Here is an 18834-nt window from a genome sequence, read left to right on the forward strand (position 1 = left end):
AGAATCCAAAGAAAGCGAGAGAGCTTTGAATTGACACTCGACCCTTTGAAGAAAAAGCATGTCTTCCTTAAAGGGTTTTGAGAGCTCTTGCTCGTACTTGGTCAACATCTCGTAGTATGCCTCCATGAACTGATCCAAAGCTTGATCTTCGCCGAGGTAGCCGATGCTCATGTGGCCCATTGCGGCTGCTGATGAGCAAGCTTCTTCCAGTCTAGCAACCACCTCGGGCGGTGCTCCAACCTTTGTATATACACAAATTATTGAATCTATCTATGTATATATATATATTAAAAAATTATTTGTAAGAACATGTATATATTTCAACATAAGAATAGCAAAAGAATCAAATCATGCATCGTTGGATTGCTTTGGTTGCAGAATCTTTGAACAAGTGAAGAATTCTCCCCCAGTTTCTCAACAAACAAACAAGGCCTTAAACCACAAACAATACCCCTGTTTGTTTCCTAAGAAAATTAATAAAAAAAACAAAACAATAATCACTCATTTTGTGGTTCCAAGAAACCAATCAATCCAAGTAAAATGACGTTTTCTCATTTTCTGATTACTCATTACATATATAACCAAAAACAATAAGAAAAAGAACATAAAAATATTGAGCGCATTTTCTCAGTAACCAAACAAAGTTTTCTTTAATTGAAGTTGAAACAAACCTCCACTCAAGCCACTGGTCCAAGTTAGGTCGATATCGTAGGGACTGGACTCAACATCAAGACCAGAACGAACCTTGTCGGGGAGCCTAGAGACGAATTCGGTCCTGAACGAGTTAATAGAGAATCCTTGACTGAGTTGGCGATTCCGACGACCGTTATCACTCGATCACTGGAATGGTCGGAGAGGCTCCGTCACTGGAATGGTCAGAGCACCTCATCGTTGCACGACCATTATCACTCGGTCTCCGACTTCGCTCTTCCGGCGACTGAGAGGCTCCTTCCATTCGTTGAGGCTCTTGTAGGAGGTTGTGTTGGAAAGAGGTGGTGGTTTTCAAGGTTCAGTCTTTACAAATTTTTTCAACTAGGTTTAAGAAAATTGATTAGAAAGGGTAGGAGGAAAATGAAAGAGAGGAAAAGAAAGTGTATTGCGTATAAGAGGGAAAAATAACATAACACATTTCATTTACCGCTTTTTATTTTTTTAGTTGCCGCGCTTTTAATTTAATTTTACTTTCTTTAGCACATTTATTTTATATATATTATAATACTTTTTCAATAGTCTTATAATAATGTGTTATAGAAAGCAATCTTTGTTGTGGTGACTTCAACAGTTTGGTGCTTTCATTGAGAGGAAGTTAGTGCTTCAAAAGTTTCAGGTGACATTCATCATGGTGCTCACTCGATCGATGCATGATAATGATATGGAACAACCTGGTGAGCAGGAGGTCCATCATACTGCTATTTCCAATGAAAGGGGCCCAGATGTTCAACAACGTCCTGGGAAACAACCGGTGGGTCAGGATGATGCTGGGAGTTCAGCGTCACTCCCACAAAATCCTAATCCACGATACTTGACTGTCATTGAAATGGAAAACACCTAGTTAAGGATCCATCTCGCTAGGACAAATAGGTAGATCGAAGAGGTCTTGGCTCATTTACCCCCTCTTGCGACCGATGTAAATGTCGGAAAATGGCAAAGTGGGTCTCATAAGTCCCACAGGAACAACCGGTCTAAACCGAGTCATTCTGTCAGAACTGCCACTCTGAGTTTGGTACCTTCAGAGCAAAACCACCAGAGTGCTCAGCCCACTTGTCATCACAGGGGTCATCATCAACATGTTAGTCGGTCGGTCAAGACTGGGACCCCCAGATTTGTGCCTTCTTCACAGATTCCCAAAAATGCCCAGAGCAACCGTGGGGAGGGGCTAGGACAAGATCACAAAGGCAAAGTGCTCCAGCGAATCCTCCTTTGCCACGGTCAGAGCCCCAAGCACAGAGAACTAGGGATGTTGGAATGGAGCTGAGGCAGGCTAATTTAGTTCGTCCTGATGGAAGGAGGTTAGCCTCGCCAATAAGGCATCCTCCATCACCGGTAAGACATCCAACACCACCTTGCCCATAACGAGATGCTCTAGCTCGTGGGAACAGTAGGAAAAATCCTCCACCGTCTATTGTTGATGCAGTTTTTTTCCAACAGTGTATTAAGAAATAAAAAGGTAGATTAGTGCTTAGTAATAAACCGTAATGAAAAATGAAATGAATTCACAAGAACACAAATCTTTTACGTTATTCAGTTGTTAAAATCCACCTAGTCCACGAGTCTATATTATTCTTGTTTTCTCTCAATTTTGGCAGAGATTCAGTATTACAGAATAATGGTCCCCTTCCCTGTCCTACATTCCCAGTATTAATAAGGGAATTCCATAGACAGGTTTGGGTAACTGCGTGAGTCAATCACGCATATACATATTTATTACATATATTTCCCATTTATAATGGGATATGATTTGATCATACAATAAATGTTCTCCTAATATCTGGGACAATAAATATGATAGCCTGGTAATAAATAAACGTGTAAGAGGACTCGAGTCTCTGGGGATCGCGGATGTGCAATATATTTGAATTACCACGAGCTAAATATCTCCTCCAAGCTCGTACTTTGACTGTCGTTTGAAAACTATGAGCTCGCGCTTCACAGCCATCGTATCCTTAGTTCAGGATGAACTCAGGCCGCCTAACACCACGTATGATTACTATGAATCTTGAGTTTTCCACATGGATAATAAGCAGATACTATTTCCCTTAGTCATTTCTTCGTGTATTTATCTGCCAGCTGTACCCAAGCTGAGTGAATGAACTCGAGCTAAAATTAGGGTACAACATTTTCCCCCAAGCTCCTACTCGTGTATGACATCATCATTTTCTAACCTACACAGTAGGGGCTTTTAGACTTCTGTTACACAAAACCATGCCTGCCCACTACTCGAGTACTGGATACGTGGTGTACTGCAATTGGCGTCTATTCAGGTTTCGAGGACTGCAATAATTGTCTTGTCACCTTTTTGCCACCGTTTTGTCTATTTAACCTTGGCCCTTGGATCTTGAACTAACCCAATTGGATGGCCCAGATCAATCTACACAATTTATGTATAAAAGGGATGGCCAAGTTTCAGACTTCACCACCTTTCATTTAAAAAATTTCTCTCCTGCACTTCCGAACCTCTCTTCCTTTCCAGAAATCCTCAAAAATTGTTCACTGGACCCAGTCGCTCAGAAGTTCTCCAAGAACATCCCTTCGCAAAGTCTACATATCATCATCGAAGAACACACTGTAAGTATCTCATTCTTTGGTTTTAAGAGTTTTTTTTTTTTTTAATGGACCTTTGTTCTTCACCATGTTCATCCGCAATCTTCACTGTAGTCACTGTTAGTGTAACGACCAAAATTTACTAATAAGGCTTAAGGGCCTTGATTAGTGTGTCGGGAGGGCATAACTGGATCATATGTGTTTAAATGAATAAAAGCATGTTATGTGATTACTTGGATATCTGTGATGCATGACTATGTGGACTAGTATGCTTGTAGGCCCTGATTAGGTTAGAAGAGAATATTCATAATTTTGGCCCATTGAGGGCATAAATGTAAATAACTATGATAAATTGTTGAGACCACATTATGATGTGGATATATTTGTAGCTTGTGACTCGGGGCGATCCTAGGGAGCGGTTTAGTGAAAGTCACGGCGTGGATTTATACCCGGCTCGGGGTGAGCTTAGGGGTATTTATGGGGATTTAGGAAATATATTGGAGTCTATTTTAATATTGAGGAATATAATTGGTGATTAGTTAGGTGTCGGAAGTAAGCGGTAAATATTAGAGACATTCGAGGAATTAGCGGGAATTGGGTGTAATGACTAAAATGCCCTTAGGAGGTTTAAAAGCTTAGTTATAAGTGGGAGGGAAAATTGGTCATTTGAGTTAAAAACAGGGATAAGTATTATAATGATTTATGCCTTGGTGGGATGTGTAGAAAGTGGTAGAAGTCTGAAGAAAAGAAAAGAAAAAGAAAAAGAAAAGAAGGAGAAAAGAAAGGAGGGGAAAGCAGGGCATTATTTCCTTATGCGGTTTGGGATTTCTTCTTCAATCCTTGGGGTCTTTTAGAGCTGTAACTCAGGGAGAGTTTGGGTAGGAGCTTGAGGCTAGGTTCCTTGGTTTGGCTTGAAGAGTTAGCAAGGGTGGTTCATCCATTTGAGGTAAGTTTCTAGGTTCCTCTCTTGTGTTTTTGGTTTTGGTTGAGATGGTTTTCTAAACTAAGTTTCTGTGGGAATTCTAGGGAATTAAGCCTAAGAGTTTGAGGAGGTGAAGGCTAAGGAAGTGTGGAGGATAACCTAGGTTGAATTCATCTATCAAAGGTAAGAAATTCTAGCTTAAAGTTTTGTGACTTCTGTTGTTCTGTTGAGTTTTTGAGCTCTAAGTTCAACCATGGTGGTTTCTGTATTTTGGGGTGCATGTGAGTGAATTTTATATGGTTAGGTCATTTAGAGTGATTTGGAGATGTGGTAGGCTTGTTTTTATGCTTGGTTGAGGTTTGGTTGAGTTTTGGAAAGGTTTGGCTCGGGAAAATTCAAAGGAAGAAAATCTGTGTTGGGCTGTGCTGTGACTAGCGCTATAGCGCTAGTCATTGGGCACAACAACGCTAGGCCCTGAAGTTTTAGAGATCTTTGGCTCTGCTTGTAATGCTATGGTGCTCTCCTTATGGCGCTGTAGCACTACCCTATTCCCAGAAGGGGATTTTTGGGTTATTTCTTAGGGTTTTTGCCTGGGGGCTCGGGGTTTGATTCCACCACCCCGTTTGGTGGAATTAGGGCTTCCCGAGGGCTCGGGATTGGTCCCGAGGCTAGGTTTTAGAATTGAAGTTTGGAGTTAGTTCTAACTTGTGACCATGACTAGGTGTACGCTAGGGCTTAGACGGGATCATGCTTGAGGGTTGAATTGAACAAAGCTATTGGAATCTAAAGGTAAGAAACTGCACTCGTTTATGTGTTAATGATGGGACTAAGAGCTCCCTATACATGAATTGTGTCATAGATGGTATTATGCCATGCGACATGTGATAATCAGCCTAAGAGTGCCGAAATCAATATTTGTACATAGGGCGCGGCTCGGCCACTGGTAGCTGAGGACAACTTAATATTCACTGAGCTCGGTTTAAGCGGGCCGGAGTCAGTGGGATAAATAGAGGGTGCGACCTAAGGGCTTAAACCCTGGTTATCATATGTGAATTAGTTATTAGTATGAAATGATGAACTTGGTATGCTGAATACTAGATTATTGTGAATACTTTGATTGTTGAGTATATGATTATACTGTATGAGTTATCTGGTTGTTTTGTTAGATGATTGTGCTCTGTTATTGAGTTTTCTTGCTGGGACTTGGCTCACGGGTGCTACGTGGTTCAGGTAAAGGCAAAGGCAAAGTGGACTAGTCCTGAGATGGAGAGCTTTGGGGTTGAATGTACATAGTCAGCTGATCGGCCACCACGGCCGAGGAGTGGTACAGGACGAGAAAAGCCTAATTGTCTGTTTTACCCTTAGAGTGGCTAGTAACTGTACTTTTATCCAAAAATTTTGTAAAGTGTCTTTTAGCGCTTCTACTTTTCGGATCCCATGTAAAAATGTTTGATTATAAGAAATGAAACTTTTGAGACCGAAATCTCTTAACCCTAGTTCAACTTTAGTTACTATAACACGTTTCTAACTAAATGGCTTGATTAGCAAGTCTTGCACATTTATAAACACACAGTGTAACGGTGTTGGCTATCCAGGGCATTACAGTTATACTATTTCTAAATAATTTTAGGGAATGGGTTTCGACTTAGGTTCAACGGGTGAGTCCAAAAAATAGCTCTAGAAATAAGACATTCATAAAACTGGGAAATTTCTGGGTAAATCTGGGTAATTTTAATGGTGAATTAATTTAGAGAATGCCCATTCGAGATAAAGGAAACGAAGGGTTTTTAGGTTTCAAACCAGATAGCTTAGAGGTTATGTTTCTTGGGTGGTTTTGTACCAAACCACCTCCCAATGTAAGTAGTGGTCTGGCAGTCTAACACACGGATCCCTAAATATCAGAGGTCTATTAGGAAACCGAGGCACGTAACTTAGGGTATCGCGTGGCATCACGCGATGGGGCTGAGGCTAACCTCAACTCGTATAACAAAAGTAAATTATCCCCCCTTTGTATCCTCGCGTCATAGACCTTAAATCCTCTTAGGTCGCATACTAACTAGGTCATTCTACTTGTTAGCTTATCAGATGTCTCCTCAAAAGAAAACCACCTCAAAGAAGAATGCATCAAGCTCGTCCGCTTTGTAGAAGAACAAGGGGAAGAAAATCGCCCCAGAGTCTCCCATCCCGCACTTCGGTCCGGTGGTGGAGAAGGAGCTGGTGGTTGACCCAAATGCCTACTTCAAGGATGAATGTAACGTATCGAAGATGACGACCCAGGGGAGGGTGAACAAAATCATGCTAAGCCATAGCATAGAAGTCAAGGCTGGAACTCTTCTAGCTCGACCTGCATTCAAAGGGGAACGGAGCTACTCCCCTCTCCAAGATGACTTCGCGGCTTGGAGTGATGAGCATCTGAAGGTGGGGGCCTTTCTTCCCCTGGACCAATACTTCATAGACTTTTTATATTACGTGAAGTTGGCTCCATTTCAACTCCCTCCAAATTCTTATAGACTTTTAGCTGGGCTGAAATATTTATTTTTGAAGCATGAGTGGGAGGTCCCCACCCCAGCAGATATACTATACTTTTTCTGCCTCAAAGCTAGCCCGGAGCAGAAAGGGCGAGGTGACGGGTTCTATTGTCTCACAAGGTTTCCTAACTCTGCCCCCGTCATCGAGCTTCCCAGCCATCCAAATGACTACAAAGACTTGTTCTTTTTGGTGAATGGATTTCAGAATTGTGAACACTGATACTTCAACCGTCCTCATAAGTTCCTTAGTTTTGTGACTTCAACTCGTGACATTTTGTTCCTTCCAAGATATTTCTTTGGTACACATCTTAACTAAATTTATTTCTCGTGCAGCCATATTTGCGATGACGGGAAAGTCCGTGACCCTCGGGGGTCGATACGAGAAATTGTCAGGGCTTCCACCCAGTGAGAAGGACTACCGCCAAGTCGTTAATGGCGTCACGATGCTAGTGTGCAAGTTGATTGGTGAAGGTCAAACATTGGACTTGAGGTCACGGGCTACCCTTCCTATGATCCGCAAGCTTCCCTCCTCTCAAGAAGAGGCCCTGCCAGCCATTGAGGGTGAGGAGGAAGAAGAGGATGAGGTGCCTCTTGTAAGGAAAACAGAGTATGTTTTGTGGAGGTTCTGTGAGAAGTTTGGTATGCCCAAAGTACTTGTGGGAGCTGTTCGTTCCATAATCCTTTGGCCTCGTCTACCTCTTCTTCAGGCTCGCCTTTAGGGTTTTGTTCACAGACTTGACTTGTCCATTGGCCTGCGGATACACTATTGAGGAGAAACTCTTAATAATGTCGTATTTTTCACAGAAGTCAATGAAGAGATCACTGTCGAATTGTGTCCCATTGTCTGACATGATCTTTTGTGGAAGCCCAAATCGACATATAATACTCTTCACAATGAAGTCTAGGATTCTCTTTGAAGTGATGGTTACCAGAGGTTCGGCTTCTACCCACTTTGTGAAATGGTCGATCACCACCACTGCGTCCCGAGGTTTCAGGTTTTTGCAACAGCTGCCTTAAAGGGTGGTCGGTCATGATGTTGATTGAATGGGACTTAAAATATGGTCGGAGCTTCCTGGAAGCCAAGATTAGACAAAATTCCATCTTCTCTATCAGTGGGTATCGTTACTCAGCTCCAAAAAGTCTCTTGCTTATATAATATACTGGGTTTTGAGCACGGTCTTCTTCTCGGACTAACACGACACTGACTGCATTTTCTGTCATAGCCAAATAAAGGAATAGAGGTTCTCCAGACATAGGCTTAGATAACATTGGGGGCTCGGTCAGGTGCATTTTTAGGTCGAGTAATGCCTGTTCGCATTCCTCAGTCCATTCAAATTTCTTGTTTCCCTTGAGCAAGTTGTAAAATGGGAGGCACTTGTCAGTAGATTTTGAAATAAAATGATTCAAAGCTGCCACCTTTCCAGTCAGGCTTTGAACTTCTTTACGCGACCTAGGTGAGGGAATTTCTACCAACAACCTGATTTTCTCGGGATTTGCCTCTATTCCCCTCGTGTTGACTATGAAACCAAGAAATTTTCTTGACGCCACTCCGAATGTGCACTTCGAAGGATTCAACTTCATGTCATACCTCCTTAAGAATTCAAAACATTCTTTCAGATCGGATACATGGTTATCGACAGTCTTGGATTTGACAAGCATATCATCGACATACAATTCCATATTTCTCTCGATCTGATTAGTGAACATTTTGTTGACTAAGTGTTGATATGTAGCTCTGACATTCTTCAGCCCGAAGGGCATGACTTTATAACAATATACGTTATTTGGGGTCATGAAGCTAATATGTACCTGGTCCGCAAGATTCATCACGATTTGGTTATATCCATAATACGCATCCATGAAGGACATAAGCTCGTAACCTTCCATGGCATCTACCAACTGATCAATCCTTGGTAGTGGAAAGCAATCTTTGGCACAAGCTTTGTTCAGGTCGGAGAAATCGATGCAAGTCCTCCATTTCCCGTTTGGCTTTGGGACCAGCACGGGATAGCAACCTAGATCGGGTATTTTGCTTCACGAATAAACTTGCACTTAAATAGTCGAGCTACTTCTTCCTCAAGAGCTTCAACTCGGACAGTTCCCAAGCGTATCCATTTTGGGGATTTTGCAGGCACGTTCTTGTCCAAATTTAGAGTGTGCATGATTACACTTGGGCTTATTCCCACCATGTCTTCATGTGACTAGGAGAAAACGTCCACATTCTCTTGTAAGAACTTGATTAGGTCCTTCTTCCTTTTACCATTTAGATTCTTCCCAATCCTTACAACTCTTGAAGCTTCATTGGGGTCAACGTTTACCTCCTCGAGCTCCTCTATAGCCTGGAGCTCTTACCTATCTTCGCCTATCCGTGGGTCAATGTCATCGTGTTGGGCATTGTTACTGTCCTCTTTTTGAAGAGGTTCTTTCGTCCCACAAGTATCTTCTATTTCTCGGGACTCCTCGGGTAACGCCCTACTACCTTAGAGTCGTTACTAAGTGAGTTTAACACATAAATTGTGCATTTAATTGACTCTAAGTGGTTTCTAAAACCAAAAGTGTGAATAAATCAGAGTTTAAGGCTGTACTCTTTAAAAATGGTTAACTTCATTGAAAACGTAAGTATAAAACATCTGGGATCCCAAAATAAGGTTTACAAAATATTTACAACTCAAAAATAGATTTACACCAGGTTAACTATCAAAAGAATGGATCAATACAGCCATTTACAAAATGCCCCCAACCAAAGCAGTCGGGCAGGCCGAACATGTACGCACCGCCCCCACGCTCTCCATACTCATGGCCGGTTGACTGACTCCTTGCTTCTACCTGCCACACGGAGCACCCGTGAGCCGAAACCCAGCAAGAAAACCCAAATAATACATAACATATGCAATTCATATAGCTGGCATAATTCACTGATAAATAGGAAAACCATCATAATAAACAAGCACGGCCATGCCGCCCCAGAGGCCTTACCAAAGCCTGGGGTTTCGGTTCTCACCGCGAGGATAACTCATGTATCCCTTGGGTCCCACCCTGAATATAAGCATCCCATGTGCTGTGTGTTACTTTCGACCCCACGGCTGTACCCGGCCTACGCCGCACTCGGCCCTTGCCGTTCATTTCAGTATAATCACACATATAGTACATTCGAAATAATCATTCACACACATCATGATTCATTTAAGGTTAAACATTTGCACATAATACAATCTGGGGCCATGCCCTGCAATCACACAGTGGGCCTATGCCCTATTCTCGGGTGTTACGGTTTTCTTACCTGTATCCCGAGCTTTCCGATGCACCACGGTCACGAGCACGGTCCTCTAGCACGAGCCTCACCGAAATCCTAGTCACAACACACATAAAGCACTTTTAATACTAACCAAGCCCAAGACCACTTCCCGGGACCAATCCCGCACTCCCGAGACCTCTAAATCCATAACGCACAGTATCGGAACCATCCACCGAGTCCCCGGGCAAAAGCCCTAAAAACTCAACTTTTGGGCTGCCAAAATGGCCTAGGGCCGCGGCACACCCATCAAGGGCCGCGGCGCCCAGCAACCTGGCCCCCATCCTGAAGCCTCCTCGCGCCGCGGCGCTCCTTCGCGAACCCAGATTTTCTGGGTTTTTCCTGCGTTTTTCCCGAGCTTTAACCTCTCCAAATCACCCCAAACCAATACCTAAACCCCAAAACTCAAAGCCAAACCTCAAATGAACAATCCAACACCCTATAAACACTAGAATCAAGACCAAAACATCAACACACCCAAGATCCACACCTTTGATCTCAAATTTCAGCAACTAACCCAAAACCCATGAAAATCTTAACTCAAGCATTAAATTCCTCAAATCAACACAGAAAACAAACTTAAACAAGCATAAGATCCTTACCTCAAGAGTAGAATACACCCTAAAAGTTTCCTTGATCTCTCCTAGACTCCCACTTCTCCTTCTCTTCTTCTTCTTTTCCTTTTTTGCTTGCCCTAGCCTTTCTCTCCTCTTCTTTTCCTTCTCTTCAAATTTTATCAAAACACTAAATGATTCAATGCCCAAACCGTATACCCCATATACCCAGCTGAAACTTGCCTATTTGCCTTGCCAAAAGACCAAAATACCCCTTCCTACTAATCCTTCTTAGCTAAACCTTCAAGGGCACTTAAGTCTTTACACTTTCATTTCAATTCTACCACTTTCTATCTTAAAACTTGTTACCCACAGCAGTTACAAACGGTTACCCAGGTTACCCAATTACCAATAACTAACCACTCATTCTTAACTCAACTTATAAGATTCCCGAAGTAGCCCTAGGCTCCTCCCGAGCCGGGTACAACATCCCGTTGTGACTTTTAGACTAAATGGCTCACTAGGACCGTCTCGATGCGTGCATCCTGATAAAACACCACCTCACATGGCACAATTCACATAGTACAATTATCACAGTTATGCCCTATCATGGCCAGATTACAATCATGCTCATTCTAAGACAATCAGGTCTACATGCATACTAATTCACATAGTCATGCATCTCAAATAATCAATTAGTCATATAACGTGCATTAAATGATAATCATGCATAAAACTCAATAAAAACACACACCAAATCCCATCATGCCCTCCAGGCACACTACTCCAGGCCCTTAAGCCTTAATACTGAATTTGGGGTCGTTACACCTCGCCTCCGTCATTTATAACCATAGCTTGCTGCCCATGTTGTGATTTTCCCTTCATAAAAATGCTATAGTATTCTCTGGCAGCGAGTTGATAACCACTGATAGTGCATATTCCAATAGCTGAGGGGAATTTTATTGCTAGGTGGTGGATAGAGGTTATGGCTTCAAATGCCATCGACGCAGGTGAGCCCAAAATCGCATTGTATATGGCTGGACACTCGATTACCATGAACTCAAGTAATTTGGAGACAATTCGTGGGCCTTCTCCCAATGTTACCACTAACTCAATCGTCCCGATGGCTGTTGACCCTTCGCCAGAAAATCTGTACAGAGTCATTGAGGTCGCCTTCAATTCTGTTACAGACAACCCCATTTTTTCCAAGGTGGACCTAAAAAGTAGATTCACAGAACTCCCGCTATCTACTAGTGTCCTCCGGACCCTCCGTTTGGCGAGTTGAGCGGTTATGACCAATGGATCATTATGTGGGAGCTGGACGTGGCCAGCATCCTCTTCTGTAAAAATTATTGGTTGTTTTTCCAATTGCTGTTGATTCGATAACCGTTGTTCCGGGACAAACTCCACTCCATTATGGGATTTCAGTTCTTTAATGTACCTCTTCTGGGCCCCTCTGCTCGTGCCTGCCAGATGAGGTCCTCCTGAAATGGTGGTTATATCTCCCCTTATTATTGGAGGAGGATTGTCCTAATTTGCTTGAGCTCTGGCTTGACTTACTAGAGGTTCGGGGGCTGACGGAGGGTTTGGTGCAGTGGGCTGATTAGGGACCACCCGATTTCGGACGTACTGGGCCAAAGGACCCGCTCTAATGAGAGTTTCAATCTCATCCTTCAGCTGTCGACATTCATCAGTGTTATGACCAATATCATTATGAAATCGGCAGAACTTCGAAGGATCTCTCTTCGCTCTTTGATTTTTCAACGGTTCTGGCTTCTTCCATGGAAGGCGAGTAGAATTTTCCAGGAAGATGCGCTCCCTAGTATTTGTGAGGTCGGTATAAGTGGCATAAAAAGGCTTGAATTTCTCCCAGACTTAGTTTTCTTTGTTCCACTCTGGTCGCCCTCACCATTCCCCTTCCTTTTGTTACCCCCCCCCCTGGTTATTCTGGGTAACGGTTTGAGCCGTAACTACAACATCCATTACCACTCCAATGTGCTAGACAGGGATCTGGCTGGTTCTTGAGATGGAAGCTCATGCCTCTTCCAGGTTAATCCATCTTTGAGCTCGTGCCAAGAACTCGCCCACACTATTAACTCCTTTTCTCTGTAATTCTTTCCATAGGTCGCCCCAACAAGGATTCCTATCCTCATTTCCATGAGCTTGGATCTGTCATCGACATCCCTACCTCATGCAGCGACATTGGCAAATCTACTTAGATATGCCTTCAACGTTTCGCCAGGTTACTGCTTTACATTAGCTAACGAATCAACCTTAACCCAAGCTATATGGGAATCCCGGAATGCTTTTTTGAAGTCAGAAGAAAATGTTTTCCACGAACATATAGAATGCCTCTTGTATTGCTTAAACCATTGCTTGGCTGGCCTGATCAGAGTTGAAGGGAATAAAATGCACCTTAGATCGAGGTCGACATTATGGGCCATCATCATGGTATTAAACATCTCGAGGTGGTCTGGCACATCTCCATCTCCATCAAACTTTGACAAGTGTGGCATTCTGAAGCCTATCGGATATATGGCCACTGCAATATTTGGAGCAAAATGCTCGATCTCATCCTTTGAGTCGCAATCATATTTATCTTTTCCAAATAAAAACTTCTTCATTTGCTCTTCCATCAGAGCTAGCCTCTCGAGGGTTTTATCTCTGGTCCCTAGGTTATCTGGGGGCTGTTCAACAACTCCCATCCTATCGTACATGTTTAATGGGTTATTGTCCCTCCAAGCTTAAGCTTGGTTTGGTGGGGCATTCCCATTATCACGTACTATGGAAGGACCTCCTTGCCGAGTATAACTAACATCTTCCATTTCTTCTCTGTGAATTCAGACGATCACGAAAATCAAGTTGGGAATCGTACTGAGGGCTTTGTGCCAAACTCAACTGATTTCTCAGATCACCCTCGGACCTACCACTTTGACGACTTTCGGTCCAGTAACTCCTGTTTGCGAAGCTTACAGCTCGCGGTTGGGACTGAGGATCTGGGTTTTCATCATGTGTGCATGGAACGTAGGCATTGACAGATGGAGGAGGATTTCTCCTGCTATTTCCAAAAGATGGAGTGTCCCATGTAGGAAAAGGTGGCATCGGATGTGTTATAGGTGACGGGGGATGTAACGCCCTGGTTACTCCAAGACCGTTATTGTGATCTTTGAACCGTGCTTAACTCGCTAATAGAGTCATTTGGTTATAAACATGCATCTAGGTGTTATTAATAGGCTAAGTTGAAAAACTTGATCAAAAGGAAATGATATATTTTATTTTAAAACATAAAATTGTACATGGGCCCATAAAAGCTTTTACAAGTTATTTACAACTCAAAATGGTCATTACAGTGCAAAAATTACAACCCGCCGACCTAAGCGGCAAAAATTGGGTTAACCCTAGTTCCTCTGAGAAACACCTTGGCTGTGGTGGTTAAGCGGTTGCATATGTACACATCACCACCTATGCTCTCCACTCAAGGTTGGGTGAGCTTTTCTTTCCCTGTACTTGCACCACATAGCACCCGTGAGCCAAGGGTCAGCAAGAAAGCTCATTACTGCATGTATATAATATCAAATGATGATCATGATAATCATATAGAGCTTATAGCCCTAAAAAGATGAGTGAATATTACTTCAAGATTCTAGTAACCATGCTGGGTCTTGTAGCCTTAATCAGATAATATCGAGATTCTAATAATCATGCTGGGGCGTATAGCCCTAATCAGATGAATGGCTGATGAGTGAGTCACTAACTTAAACCAAATGAGTGACTATGGAGTCACAAACTTGAATTAGATGAGTGACTGATGAGTGAGTCACTAACTTGGGCTCCACACCCATAGCCATGTCACGATGCAGTCACCTGGGCCTTCTGGCCCTGGCTCTAAATAACTAGCCATTAGACTAGACAAGAGCTTTTGTTTTTCATTGAACTTAAGGTCGGTCAAGCATTTCATGCTCAGGATGATAATTCTTATGTCAATTAGATCTAATCTTTTCGGCTTACATTGAACACGCTAATACTGTTCTTGACTCATATGCCAATACCATACGACCAGTGCTCAGTACTACTGACAAACTTGACTAGTAAGTCACATCTTCACAGTCAATACTAACACCATTGCCGATTCCTGACACATAAGTCAGTGCCATTCACAGATAAGAAAGATGGCTAAGCATTTAATATGAAATCAATGTCCACATATATAACACTCAACATGCCTCATTAATAACCATGCATGTCACATATAGGGTGCAGTTTTCTTACCTCCGGTTCGAGCGAGAAATAATAAAAGAGCGACCCTTGAGAACGATCGATCCTTTGATTCCTTAGCGGCTACCTAGTCATAACCAAATATAACCTCCATCAATGAAAATGAGCAATGAAAGGTTCATGACCTACACCTCACTCCCGGGACCTCGAATAGTACCCAGACGGTAAGTAGATTCGATCTCGAGCCTTAGGAATTTAAACCCCGAGCCAAAAACCCTCAAAAGTGCTCAAAATAGGAATATGGAAAAAGTAGGGTAGCGCTACAGTGCTGCCCCCCTAGCGCCCCAGTTCTACAAGCAGAGTTGTTTTCCCTGGGACAGTGGTGTAGCGCCCTCCCTTGGGCGCTATAGCGCTATGACGAGGCTGAAACAACCTTGGTTTTTCCTCCTTCGACTTCTCCATTTCAAACCTTAAAAACATGATCCCAAACTCCATCCAAACCCCCAAATGAACCTAAATATCTACTCTACATGTCCTAGGCATCATAACCCCATCAACCCTTGCCAAAACTCCCATCAATTCTCATCTACCAACCATAAAAATCCCGCTAAAAACCAAAAGGAAAACAGGGCAAAAACCAGAGTTTTAATGGCTAGAAACTTACCTCAAGCTCAGTATAGAACCCTCTTCAATGGTGGAACACAACCCTAAGCCCTCAAGACTCACTTCCCTAGCTTGGTTCCTCAAATGAAGCTTAAAAATCCAAAGAGAAAAGGAAGAGAAAAGACTATGAGGAGAAGGAGAAAAAGAAGCTCTGTTTTGCAAGGTTTCTACAGCCTTCAATGGTTAATATAATCCTTAAGGTAAAAAGACAATATTGCCCCTAGGTCATTTAAAGTCCTTTGAAGGCATCCAAGGGTAAAACCGTCCTTTCCTGCCTATCTCGTTAATCATAATTAACACACTCCAATTCTCGTTATTCCCAATATTCTCAAATACCAATAAGTCATATCCCATTACCCTTTAATTCCCGCTAATGTTCTAATCCTCAAATTACCCCGAGACTCACCCTGAGCCCCGAAATCAACCCCGTTATGACCAAACCGCTAACTTGCATAAAAAGGTCGTCTCATGCAGAATGGCTCGAACAAATCCACATTATAATGTGGCCTCATCAATAATAACCAACATGCATGCAAATACACAATTATGCCCCAACGGGACTAATTACAAAAATGTCCCTATCATGAAATGTGGACCCACATGCATGCATTTAACGTCATATAATAATATAAGTCACATAAACATGCATACAATCATTTAATGACATAATAAATCAATTATGGCCCTCCCGGCCAACTAATCCGACCATTAAACCTCATTAGGGATTTTGGGGCATTACAACTATCCCCTCCTTACAGAAATTTCATTCTCGAAATCTACCTGAACAGCTCGGGATACTGATTATGCATATGTGACTCCAGTTCTCAGGTCGCTTCCTCGACCTTGCTATTCCTCCATAATACCTTAACCAAATGTATCGTCTTATTCCTGAGGACGTTGTCCTTTCTGTCAAGTATCTGAACTAGCTGTTCCTCATAGGAGAGATCTAGCTCAAGCTCAAGATCTTCATAACTCAAGACATGAGTCACATCAGAGACATACCTCTGAAGAGCTGAAACATGAAATACATTATGCACGGCTGATAATGCTAGTGGTAAGGCCAACTTGTCGGCCACCTGACCAATCCTCTCCAGGATCTTAAATGGACCTACAAATCTAGGGCTGAACTTGCCCTTCTTCCCAAATCTTCTCGCCCCTTTCCATGGCGAAACTCTAAGGAAAACATAGTCTCCCACTTGGAACTCCATGTTCATGCACTTGGGATATGCATAACTTTTTTGTCTACTCTGAGAAGCAAGCATCGGAGCTCTAATCTTCTCAATGGCCTCATTGGTCCTCTAAACTGCCTCAGGGCCTAAGTATCTCCTTTCTCTCCTCTCATCCCAATGAATGGGAGATCTGCATTTCCTACCATACAACATCTCATAAGGAGCTACTCGAATGGTCGACTGATAACTGTTGTTGTAGGAAAACTCTATCAAAGGTAGATACTTACTCCAAGATCCACCAAAGTCCAACACACATGCTCACAACATGTCTTCTAATATCTGGATCATCCTTTCAGATTGTCCATATTTCTAAGGATGATAAGCAATATTGAACTTCAACTGTGTTCCCATGGCCTTCTGTAAACTCTCCCAGAATTTGGAAGTAAAAGTGGGGTCCTGATCTGACACGATCGACCTCGGTGCTCCATGGAGGCGCACGATCTCTCTCACATAGAGATCTGCGTACTGGTCAACTGTATTAGTAGTCCTCACTGTGAAGAGGTGACCTGACTTGGTGTAGCAATCCACAATAACCCAAACTAAATCATGCTGACCAACAGTCCTAGGTAATCCCACCACGAAATCCATCGTGATGTCCTCCCATTTCCACTCTAGGATATCTAGAGGCTGCAATAACCCTACTGGCCTCTGATGCTCATCCTTGACCTGTTGACATATCAAGCACTTAGCCACATACTCCACTACATCCCTCTTCATCCCAGGCTACCAATACAATGATCTCACATCTTGGTACATCTTCGTGGTGCCTGGATGCAAAGAGTTAGGAGTAGTATGAGATTCATCCAGAATCTCCCATCTCAAAGTAGTGTCTAACGGAACACATATCCGATCCTTGTACCTCAACAAGCCCAAATAAGACACTGTATAATCTCTGGATACTCCAGCAAAAACATCCTCTCTGATTTTGATCAGCTGTGGATCAACCAACTGACCCTCCTATATTTTTTCCAACAGCATAGACTATAGTGTAATGTTAGCCAACTGACCCACCAGCAACTCTATACCAGCACTTGTCATATCCTCTGCTAATTCTCTAGATATCAGCCTTGCACTGTAAATCTGTCCCAGACCCTTTCGGCTTAAAGCATCAGCTACCACGTTGTCCTATCCTGGATGATACAAAATCTCACAGTCATAATCTTTTACTAACTCCAGCCAACACCTTTGTCTCATATTCAAATCTGTTTGCGTGAAGAAGTACTTCATGCTCTTGTGGTCAGTATAGATCTCACATTTCTCCCCATAAAGGTAATGCCTCCATACCTTCAAAGCAAAGACCACAGCTGCCAACTCTAAATCATGAGTAGGATATCTCTGTTCGTACTCCTTCAGCTAACGTGAAGCATAAGCAATCTCCTTTCCTACCTGCATCAAAACACAACCAAACGTTGATGTGAGGCATCATAGTATATCACAAACTTCTCATGATCTGTTGGGAGACTCAGAACTGTTGCAGTAATCAACCTCTGCTTCAGATCTTGGAAGTTTTTCTCACACCTGTCTAACCACACAAACTTCTAATTCTTGTGTGTCAACTCAATCAATGAAGTAGCAATCTTAGAGAACCCTTCCATGAAACGTCTGTAATTATCTGCCAATCCAAGGAAACATCTCACCTCTGAATCATTCTTTGGCCTTGGCCAATCTCTGATTGCCTCTATCTTAGCTGGATCTACCTTAATCCTCTCCTTACTGACAATGTGCCCAAGGAAAAATACCTGACATAACCAGAACTCACATTTCTTGAATTTTGCAAACAATTGTGCTCCCTCAGTCTCTGTAGAACCATTCTCAAATGTTGCTCATGTTCTCACTCTGACAGAGAATAAACCAAAATATCATCAATGAAGACGATCACAAACTGGTCCAAATAATCTTTGAACACTCTGTTAATCAATTCCATAAAAGCAGCTGGGGCATTAGACAATCCAAAAGACATGATTAAGAACTCATAATTCCCATATCTAGTGCGAAAAGTAGTCTTTGGTATATCTCCCTCCTTGACCCTTAACAGATGATAACTAGAACGAAGGTCTATCATGGAGAACACCCTTTTACCTTGCAACTGATCAAACAAATCATCTATCCTTGGCAGAGGATACTTGTTCTTAATTGTTAACTTATTCAGTTCTCTGTAATCAATACACAT

This window comes from Humulus lupulus, chromosome X, assembly GCF_963169125.1.
Source record: "Humulus lupulus chromosome X, drHumLupu1.1, whole genome shotgun sequence".
NCBI lineage: Eukaryota > Viridiplantae > Streptophyta > Magnoliopsida > Rosales > Cannabaceae > Humulus > Humulus lupulus.